The following is an 11,124-nucleotide window of genomic DNA, read 5'->3' as shown; positions in this document are numbered from 1 at the left end:
CCACTTGTGGCTCGGCTGCTCTAGCCTCCGGCCGTCGCTGAGCGCAGCCGGCCCCGTTGCCCGGGGAACGGGCTCCCGGCAGCCCCCGCGGCCCGGAGTCCGTCCCCGCCTCCTCCGGCCCGGCCGGGCCAGCGAGTCCTGAGGGGCCGCCGCGGGAGGTGAGTCCGGCGACGCGGCTGTTGGTCCCGCTGCTCCCGCCGTCCCCCCTTCCTCCGTCTCCCCGCCGCCGCTCACGCCTCCCCCCGGCCGCGCTTCCCTGGCCTCGGCGCCTCAGGGTCGCACGACCCGTCTCGCCCCCGTTCCCAGCCCCTGCGTCGCCCGCGCCGGGTGGCCGAGCCCGAATGCCATAGCACTGGAGGCGCCCGGCAAAAGCCCGCGGTCCGCGGAGGACGGCGGCGGTCGTCCACGCGTCGTCGGCCCCGCTGGCCCGCCGACACCATCCCCGGGCCCTCGCTCCTCCCACTCGACGCCTGCCCTCGCGTCTGCCGCACCCTGGTCCCTCATCCCTCCGCCGTCATCCCTCATCCCTCTGCTCTCGTCCCCCGAGCCCCGTTCCCCTGCCTGCCGGCCCGCGGCTCCAGCCGCCGGCGTCTCATGACTGACTTTGCGTTCAGTCCCCCGACCCTGCCAGTCCGGTCCCCTCCGCCGCGCACCGCCGCTGCCGGCACAGACCTTGGCACGTACCCAGTAGGTGCTCAGGAGGTGGTCGTTAAATGGGTAAACGAAGGACCCCTCGTCAGTGCTACGTTGGGGCGTGGGAGGCAGAATAGGTGCTGAGGCTTCAAGAATGGGGTACCTTGGAGTCAGACCCGCATTCGGGTCACAGCACTTGCCCCTTCCTAGCTGTGCGCTCGGGCCAAGTGGTACCACCTCGCTGCGCTGCTGTTTCATCGTCGGTAGGAGATGGTAACGGTTTCTACCCCTGTGTTGGTGGGAGGATCAAATGGGTCAGTGCCTGTAAATGCTGAGGAGCACAGCGCCTGGCACCTGATACACTTCAGTAAGGCGCGGCCCCCGCTGCAGTTACCCACATGCCCTACTTCCCCTTCTCTTCCCCGCTCTTTGTCCTCCCTCACTTTCTTGCTGAGACTCAGGAATCTTACTCTGTTCTGTCCCTTCTGTTCCATCTGTTGGCAGAATGGGGGGGGAGGGGGTCCCAGCCTGGGCCCAGGCTTGCTTTATCCGCTGGGGTGATGAGTTGCACTTCGGGTTGCCTCCCTTTTGGTAAACCCAGCATGAGCAGAATCTGGGAGTAAAGCCCCTCTATCTTGTGTGGTCACCATTGTCTCCTGGTCTCCTAAGCTTTTTGCACTCTTCCACACCCAGCAAAGTGCACCTTGATAAGCTTCTGACCTTGTGGGTTTTTTGATAGCCCAGCTTACATCCCATGTTTGTTCATTCACCAGGTATTGTTTGGGGGTCCGTTGTATGTCAGCAACGTTCGGGGTTCTAGGGATGCTGTAGTCCCAGTCCCTGCCCTCAGGGAGCTTTCTAACCTGAGAACCAGCCTGTGCAGGTATAGGGGTTGCTTTACCTCAGTTTTCAGGACTGGCTTTGAGACTGGTGGAGAAGATGGAATAAGGATAGTCTTCCTGAAGGGGGACCCCTAAGTAGCTTTCTTAGGTTTAAGTTATTTTGTAGCAGTCTTGTCTTTTTCAATAGAATATGGGCCTCTACTGGATTTGTTTTCCAGTCCTCTCCTAGAAAGGTAACACTTCTGAGGCTGAGGAAGTAAATTTTATATTAGCTTCTGTATAGTTTGGACAGGAAGGCTATTGGAACTGGGGGGGAAAAAAGGAAGGAAACGGCATCAGGACGAGCACTGTTGATTGAGCTTGGAAACATGAAGGAAAGATCAGGTAACAGTTATGCATATAATGAAAACAAGCTTTGGTTCAAGCATGGAGAGATTTCTAGATATTGCAAAGCACAAGGAGCTTGGTAGAATCGGGAGGGAGTAGTTAACAGTTCCCGCGAACTGCTGAGGTAGAAGTGAGCAATTGTTCAAAGTGTGTGTTCAGTTAAAACGGATGGGCCTGGGCTTAAGAGACCAGTGAACTTTTGCAAAATGGTGGCTGCAACTGAGGAAGCGTGGTCTTGTATTTTGAATTGTCATCCTTGGGGAATCCTGGCATAGTGTTTTGAGAGCTCAGTTGAACAAACAGTGATTGAGGGCGGATTGTACCAGACACTGGTGGTCTTTGGAAGCTCCGCAAAGCATACAGACGAGAAGGCCATGGGTGAAGACTACTAAGAGTCCATTAGAGAAGCTGGAAAACAAACGATGGGCTGCTGTGGGATAATGAGGTGCGGAATGTTCTCTGAGAGCTGAGAAAGACCAACTAAGTGTCAGAGGCAGTCTGTGAAGGTCTCCTAGGGGAGAACTAGCTCTTATGGTGTGTGTGTTGGAGGGAGCAGGAAAGGAGGACGGGGGTCTTTGCAAAGGCCTGCAGGTCTTGGTGTGTTCGGGGACTGTGGCAGGAAGCCCTTTGCAGCTGCAGTGTGGAGTGTGTGGAAGAAGAGTGGCCTGGCATCGAGCTAGACACAGACCATTCGTTTTTCTAAAGTTTTATTTATTTGAGAAGAGAGAGAGTGGGGGGAGGGGCAGAGGAGAGAGTCGCAGGTAGACACCACACTGAGCCCAGACCCTAGACCATGACCTGAGCTGCAGTCAAGAGTCGGATACTTAACTGACCACCCCCCAGGTGCCCCCAGACCAGTTTTTAAAAAATGTTCTCCTCTCATGCTTTCGTCTGGCTAGCCAGTGACCGATGTGGCAGCAGGGAAATAACAAAATTTAATCTGGATGGTAAATGACTGCTTCAGTCTCATTACGCTCAGCCGTGAAATTTTAACACTTGAAAGAATGATAGATGTTGTGGCCAGACTTTAGGAATAGACTATACAACAGGGACATTATTGTCTTCCTAGAGACTTGGGAGACAGTCCTTAAACCATTTGAGTTGTAGAGTGCTCGGGAAACTCATGGTTCCTGTAGCACTAAGTGAATGATTTAGACTATGTACTGATAGCCTTGCCCCAGTTTTGAAAATCTGCCCACCAAGGTGGCATTAGGGTGCTGTCAGTCAGCATGAAGATCTGCTGACCCCCTTGCAGGTATAGGGGGTTGATGGTAGGTACCCCTGGGAGAGGAAAGCATCCTGACTAGAAGAAGAATGTTGCAGAGTGGTGTCTTGTCATTTTAATGGAAATATTTGTGACCAAGGAAGCACTATTGATTTTAAAGATTGGATGGGGAATATTCTTTTGCTGTAAGACCTGAAGTTAACATTGTATTATTCATTCAGCAAGTCTTTATTGAATATCTACTCTGTGCCAAAGATATTGTTAGGTTATCAGGGTTTACATTTGTTGCTTATATTTTCAGGAGTGATGATCATTAACCTGCTTAGCAAATAAAGGGAGTAAAGCTTGTGATGAGAGTATGAAGGATGTACACACGGTGACATGACAGAGAGGAGGGGCCGAAGGACTGCACGCTGTGCTCGGGGAGGCCCTTTGTGAAGGCAGGTTTGGGAGTGAGAGGAAAGATCACTGGAGTAAAGGGACTAGAGGCCTGAGTAGGGAGAGAGTGGGTCAGTGCCGCAGGAGCTTGGCAGACAGGTTGGGAGGGACAGGTGTGTGAGGGACCGAGCCAGGAAGGCTGGCCACGCAGAGCCTTATGTAGGCCACTGAAAGGCATTGGGTTTTTCTGGGAGCACTGGGGAACCCCTGAGGAATTTTGAATCAGATGGTAGTATGAGACCTACCTCTTTCTCTTTGGAAGAACTCTTATTTAAAAAAAAAAAAAAAGGACTTTCTTCAAAGCCACAGGAAAGTTGAAGAGAAGGTGAGGATTTCTCATATATCCCTGCACGTGCTTGGTCTCCCCCAGTATCAACATTAGAACACCTTTTACAATTGACGAACCTACACTGACACATCATAATCAACCAGAGTCCGTCATTTACTTATGGGCTAACTTTTGGTGGCGCACATCCTGTGGGTTTGGATGAATGTGTAATGATATGTGTCTGTCATTATGGTATCAGTATTTTCGCTGTCCTAAAAGTCTGTGCTTTATTTATTTATTTATTCATCCCTTCCCCTCCCCGCACAGCCCCTGACAGCCATTGATCTACTGCCTCCATAGTTTTGCCTTCTCCAGAGCACTGCATAGTTGTAATAATACAGGATGTAGCCTTTTCAGATTGGCTTCTTTCGCTTAGTAATATGCATTTAAGGTTCCTCTCTCTCTTTTCATGGCTTATAGTCCATGTCTTTTTAATACTGAGTGATAGTCCATCATCTGAATATACCGTCGTTTATTTATACATTCACCTACCAAAGGGTATCTTAGTTGCTTTCAAGTTCTAACAATTATGAATAAAGCTGGTATAAATATCTGGGTGAAGGTTTGTATATGAACATAAGTTTGCAACTCTTTTGAATAAATACCAAGGAATGTAATTGCTGAATGATATAATAAGATTATGTTTAGATTAGTTTTTTTTTTTTAAGTAGGTTCAGTGCCCAGTATGGGGCTCAGACTCACGACCCCAAGATCAAGAGTTGCATGCTCTACAGACTGTGTCAACTAGATACCCCAGATTGTTTAGTTTTGTAAAAACAAAACAAAACAAAACAAAAACATTGTCTTCCAAAGTGACTGTACCATTTCACATACCCACCAGCAACGAATGAGAATCCCTGTTGCACCACATCCTCACCAGCATTTGGTGTTTTCAGTGTTGGAGATTTTGGCTGTTCTAATAGGCATATAACTCATTTTAATTTTCATTTCCCTGATGGCATATGGTGTAGAACACCTTTTCATATGCTTGTTTGCCATCTGTATATCTTTTCTGGTGAGGTGTCTATTAGGTCTTTGGCCCATTTTTAAATTGGGTTGTTTCTTATTGTTGAGTTTTAAGAGTTCTTTGTATATTGTGGGTAGCAGGCCTTTGTCAGATAAGTCTTTTGCAAATATTTTCTCCCAGTCTGTCTTGTCTTCTCATTCCCTTGAGATTGTCTTTTGCAGAGCTTTTTAGTTTTAATGAAGTCTAGCTTATCAATTATTTCTTTCATGGATCATGCCTTTGGTGTTGCATCTAAAATGTCATCACCATACTCAAAGTCATCCATGTTTTCTCTTGTGTATTTTTTAAAGATTTCATTTATTTATTTGAGAGAGAGAACAAGCAAGAGAGCACAAACAGGGGCAGCAGCAGAGGGAAAGGGAGAAGCAGGCTGTCCGTTGAGCAGGGAGCCGGACATGGGACTCAATCCCAGGACCCCAAGATCACTAGTCAAGTCAGACATTTAACCAACTGAGCCACCTAGATACCCCTCTCCTATGTTTTCTTGTAGGAGTTTTATAGTTTTGTGCTTTACATTTAAGCCTGTGATCCATTTTTTTTTTTTTTAAAGATTTTATTTATTTATTTGACAGAGAGAGATCACAAGCAGGCAGAGAGGCAGGCAGAGAGAGAGGAGGAAGCAGGCTCCCTGCTGAGCAGAGAGCCCGATGCGGGCCTCGATCCCAGGACCCTGAGATCATGACCTGAGCCGAAGGCAGCGGCTTAACCCACTGAGCCACCCAGGCGCCCCTGTGATCCATTTTGAGTTAATTTTTGTGAAGGGTATAAGTTCTGTGTCTAGAATCTTTTCTTTTTTTTTTTTGGTATGTGGATGTCCGTTGTTTCAGTATCATTTGCTGAAAAGACTGTCTCTACTCCATTTATTGCCTTTGCTGCTTTGTCAAGAATCAGTTAACTATATTTGTGCCAGTCTATTTCTGGGCTCTCTCTTTTGTTCTGTTGGTGTATTTGTTCTTTTGCCAATACCACACTATCTTGATTACTATAGCTTTATAGTATGTTTGGTAGTCGGGTAGTATCAGTCTTCTAGCTTTGTTCTTCTCCTTCTACTGTGTTGGCTATTTTGGTTCTTTGCCTCTCTATGTAAACTTCAGAATAGTTTTGTTGATATCCACAAAATAATTTTCCTGAGATTTTGATTGGAATTGCATCAGATCTGTAGAGCAAATTGGGAAGATTTCACATCTGGACAATATTGAATCTTCCTGTCCATGAGCATGGGATATCTTTCCATTTATTTAGTTCTCTGATTTTGTTAATGGGAGTTTTGTAGTTTTCCTTATATTGATCTTATAGATATTATGTTAGATTTATATTTAAGTATCTCAATTTGGGCAGTGCTAATGTAAATAGAATTGTTTTTAATTTCAAATTTCATTTGTCATAGGTGGTATATAGGAAAGCAGTTGGCTTTTCTATGTTAAGTTGTAGTATAACCTTGATACAATTGCTTATTAGTATCAGGAGTTTTTTGTTGATTCTTCAAGACTTTCTACATAGATGCTCATGTCATCTGCAAGCAAAGAGAGTTTTATTTCTTCCTTCCTAAACTGTATACTTTTTATTTCTTTTTCTTGTCTTATTGCATTAGCTGGAACTCCAGTATAATGTTGGAAAGGAGTGGTGACATGAGGTCTTTCCCTTGTACCTGATCTTTATGGGGAAGCTTTGAGTGTCTTATTAAGAATGATGTTAACTGTTGCTTTTTGTAAATATTCCTTGACAGCTTGAGGAAATTCCTCTCCATTCTCCAGAAGTTTTTAGGATGAATGGGTGTTGGACAGCTGTTTCTTCTCCTTCTCCTCCCTTTTTTTTTAAAGAGATATAGTTTACATACCATAAAATTTACCCATTTAAAGTGTACAATTCAGTGGTTTTTAGTATATCACAGAGATATGAAACCATCACTACAATCAATTTTTTTAATTTTAAATTTTTTTTATAATTTTTATTTTCTAATGAACATATATGTATTATTAGCCCAGGAGTACAGGTCTGTGAATCGCCAAGTTTATGCACTTCACAGCACTCACCATAGCACATAACTTTCCCAGTGTCCATAAAGAACTTTGTCAGTACTCTCAAAAGAAACCCCATACCATTTAGCAGTCACCCCCACTCCCATCCTAGGCAGTCACTGATTTACTTTTTGTTTGTATAGGTTTGCTTATTCTGAGCATTTCATATAAATGGAATCAATATGTGGTTTTGTGTGTCTGTCTTTCACTTAGTGCCATGTTTTCAAAGTTCATCATGTTGTAGCATATATCAGAACTTCACTCCTCTGATTCATATTCCATTGTATGGATATACTGTTATTTTGATGGACAATTGGTATTTTTAAACATTTTTACTTTTTTTTTTTTAAAGATTTTATTTATTTGACAGAGATCACAAGTAGGCAGAGAGGCGGCAGAGAGAGAGGGGGAACCAGGCTCCCTGTTGAGCAGAGAGCCCGATGCAGGGCTCGATCCCAGGACCCTGAGACCATTACCTGAGCTGAAGGCAGAGGCTTAACCCACTGAGCCACCCAGGCACCCCTAAACATTTCTACTTTTAATATTATTACCTTCATAATATTTTTGTGTAGATGTATATCTGTATGTGTTACTGTGTTTGTATTGCTGGGTTATGTGGTAACTCTGCTTTAACTGCTAGGCTTTTTCATAGTGGCTGCCTTATCATTTTATTTTCTACTGGCAGTGTATGAGGATTTCAGTTTCTTTACATTCTTGCTAATATATATTATGTCTTTATTATTATTATTATTATAACTATCTTAGTATTTAAAGTGATAGATAGCTCATTGTCCTTTTGTTTTGCATCTCCCTGATGATTAATGATGGTGAGCATCTTTACTGTGCTTATTGGCCATTTTTATGTCTTCTTTGGAGAAATGTGTACTCAGATCCTTTGCCCATTTAAGAATTGTTTCTTTATTATTGAGGTTTAAGAGGTTTTTTTTTAATATATATTCTGGGTACAAATGCATTATCAGATACGTGATTAATAAATATTTATCCCAGTTCTGTGAGTTGTCTTTTCAGTGTGTTGGTAGGGTGGGTTTTTTTTAGGAGCACAGAAGGTTTTGATTTTGATGAAGTCACAGAGTTCATTCTGACTGCTTTGTAAGAGCACAGGTCCTAGAGATCAGGTGTGGAAGCAGGAGAGCCGTCAGAAGAATGCTATAGAGGTTCAGGTGCGATGTGTGATCGCTTCATCTTGGGTGTGGCCACAGAGATGGTGAGAAAGGGACAGGTGTGACATAGGTTAGGAAATAGAGTGAATGGAATGAGGTGAGGAGTTGTTGTAGGGGTGAAGGAGAGGGAGAAGGAGAAGTCAGGGCTGAGCACTAGGATTTCAACTCGAAAAACTGATTCAGAATTTGATTATACAGCCCATTATCTGCCACAGATTTGTGACCATTTTTTTAAAAAAGATTTTATTTATTTACTTGAGAGAGAATGAGTGAGAGAGAGCATGAGAGAGGAGAAGGTCAGAGGGAGAAGCAGACTCCCCAAGGAGCTGGGAGCCCGATGTGGGACTCGATCCTGGAAGTCCGGGATCATGACCTGAGCCGAAGGCAGTTGCTCAACCAACTGAGCCACCCAGGCGCCCTGTGATCATTTTTAATCTCTGCTGAGACCTGGTAAGTGAGGGAGGGATATTTATACATTTTTGAAGCTGATAGAATTATTATTGATTGTGCCAAAGAGATGATTCCAGGGACTCTGACCTTCTGTATTATCCATTAGTACCTACTAAGCCACCACAAATAAACATGCAATCCAAGTTAGAACAGTGTGCCTGCTCTGCAGCTGAGTTTCAGGATGAATCCTCTGGTTCTCTTCGAACCAGACCGCAGTCTGAAATCCCCTCTGCAGAGATTATGGAGCTGTCAGTTAATAGTATCACATCAAGTGAATTAATTTTTAAAATATAAATGTCATATTTTGACAAAGCTACTTTGTGGAAAATGCCTTTTAAAGGAGGAAAATTGTACCAGCTGACATTTGTGAACTGCTTAGTATTTCCACTTGCTTCCTAGGAGGCCTTGCCTGCTAAAGTAGAAAGTAAAATATTTTGGTTGGGAAATTTTTGGTTTATGTATACAGTGTGTCCTCTGCAGTTTTTCTATAGAGTCTTGAAAAATCACGTCCTAGGGGAGCATTTAATGACAGGGCAAGTGCTTGTGATTTATTGAGTGTGTGCCTGCGTGTCTGTAGCCGTCTGTATACATAGCGCATCTCTGTGGGGGGGGTTATGAGTGGCATTTATTTAGTTCCTTGTAATTTTCCATATTCCAATTTTTTTAACAGTAAACATTTATGACTGTTATAAAAGATGATTTCATTTTAAAAACATTATGTAAATTATGCAAACTTATCAGTGTGTTTGCATGCACAGACTCATTGAGGTAACAAAGCCTTTTCTGCTCCTATTCTTCTCTGATACTTGAAGATGGAAAGAAGATTGTTGAAATGGGAGCCGTTTCCTCATCTCAGAAATGGAGGTAACAGTGGTCCTGAGCTCCTAGGATATTTTGTGAGGATGTCATGAGTTAGTGTGCTAAGGATCGTTTCTGTGATATAACATCAGTAGCTATTACCATTATTGCTGCTGCTGTTGGTGTTTTGGAGTTAGTGTCCCATGTCCTTGAATGACCTACCTCCTTTCCCACAGTATCTGTCAGCAACTGTTCTCACTTGAGTTTGCCTGAGAGCCATTTCATTTCCATTTGATTTCTGCATCATGTGAACCTTGCCCACCTTTCTGGAATACTTGCATAAACCAAAGATTGGTCTTGCTCTTAAAAAGTTTTAAGTTTATGAGCTGTGCTGCCGTATGAGCAGAACCAACATTCTCATCCAGATGTCTGTTGCACTAGGCGTTTAAAGCTATGGGAGCTTGGGCACATTTCTGAACCTCCCAGAGCTTCAGTCTCTGCTACAAAAGGGTATATTAAGTAAGTTTTCTTAAACATCACAGAGGGATATGATTCTTTTTGTTACCTTTAGGAGGGTTCTCATAAATTACCCTGCTTGCTTCACTGTATTGACTGTTGTGATTATCAAACAGAATAGGAGTCTGAGAAGGTTTGCAACACTGGTTATGCCATACACATCCAGGGGTTATTATTCCAGCATTGAAGTGGGGCCGTAGTGGCAAAAAGATATTTTGCTGATCTTCCATTCTTGTCACTCATTCCTTCCTTGCAAATTTTCCTTTTATATAACTCATTCAGCTATTCAGTAAAATACTTACTGAGTGCCTCTGTTATGCCTGATCCTTTTCTGGGTGCTGGGGACTATAGGGTGAGTGAAGCAGATGTGGTCCTATTCCTGTGGGCCTTATGGACCAGTGATGGTAGGGGGGTCAGGCAGAGATGGCCAGTCAACAGCAAATAAAGGATATGTGAGAAGGCAGAAAGCAAGAAGAGGCGAATAGATAGTACTCGGTGGTGGTAGGAAGCCCACTTTAGGGGGTGGGCAGGTGGGGTCTTGGGGAAAAGGGGACATTTTAGCAGAGACCTACATGCCGAGAAGAAGCAAAATCTGAGTCACATCTGGAGAAAGAGCATTCCAGTAGAAGGAACAGCCAATGCAAGGGCTCCTGGGTGAAAATGAATTGGGTGGGAGTTTCATTATAAGAGAACTTGGAAGTTGGTTGGTCAACTCTATAGGAATAGAAAACCCACAGTTCCAAATCCAGCATCCCAACAAGCTTTTACTAGAGGGGCTTAGTCTCCATGGAACTGAAGGAGTGAAATACGCTTCCAGCTTGAATCAGGGACAAGACACCCATCTGTAAGCTGCTACTTGTCTGTTAGAACGGTGACTCTGGGATTGGAAGGGCCCAGGACTTGGAGGGAGAAGACCTAGATTCAGGTCTTGGCTGTGTGGTCTTGGGCAAGTCTTGTGACCTTTGTGTCCTTAATACCTTCCTCTCAAAGTTGGGGCTGACACCACTGATCTTACAGGTAGGTAAGGATGCAACGAGTGATTAAGCACATCATAAATTACACTGCACTATGTGAGGACTGAGTATCCTTATTGAGGGAAGTTTGAATGTAGAGCGCCAAGAGTGGTCTCACAGTGGAACCGTTGTATAACTGAGTCTCTGGGTGTCAAGGAGGCTGCAGATATCCAGCTGGGACACACGTTTCTCTGCTGTCTCAGCAGTGAGTGTGTTTCTCCATCAGGACTGGTTCATTGTTCTCCTAGTACAGTGTCTTTCCTGTTGC

The 11,124-nt window shown here is 44.4% G+C and overlaps 1 protein-coding gene across 3 annotated transcripts in view; it reads left to right on the top strand.

Moving 5' to 3' along the window:
- The first annotated feature begins 76 nt into the window (after nt 1-76).
- Nucleotides 77-11,124, top strand: part of TECPR2 (tectonin beta-propeller repeat containing 2) — a 98,701-nt gene continuing 87,653 nt past the window's right edge. For 2 of the 3 annotated variants that reach the window (XM_044231441.1, XM_044231444.1), the window contains exon 1: nt 77-158. The gene's annotated coding sequence lies outside the window, so the exon portion shown is untranslated. Of the gene's footprint in view, nt 159-9,350; nt 9,394-11,124 lie in introns of those variants that run through there. The other variant, XM_044231443.1, reaches the window with a different exon arrangement.

This window comes from Neovison vison, chromosome 13, assembly GCF_020171115.1.
Source record: "Neovison vison isolate M4711 chromosome 13, ASM_NN_V1, whole genome shotgun sequence".
Taxonomy (NCBI): Eukaryota; Metazoa; Chordata; class Mammalia; order Carnivora; family Mustelidae; genus Neogale; species Neogale vison.
The sequence above is the reverse complement of the archived record's forward strand: the minus strand, read 5'-3'. Positions and strand labels throughout refer to the sequence as shown.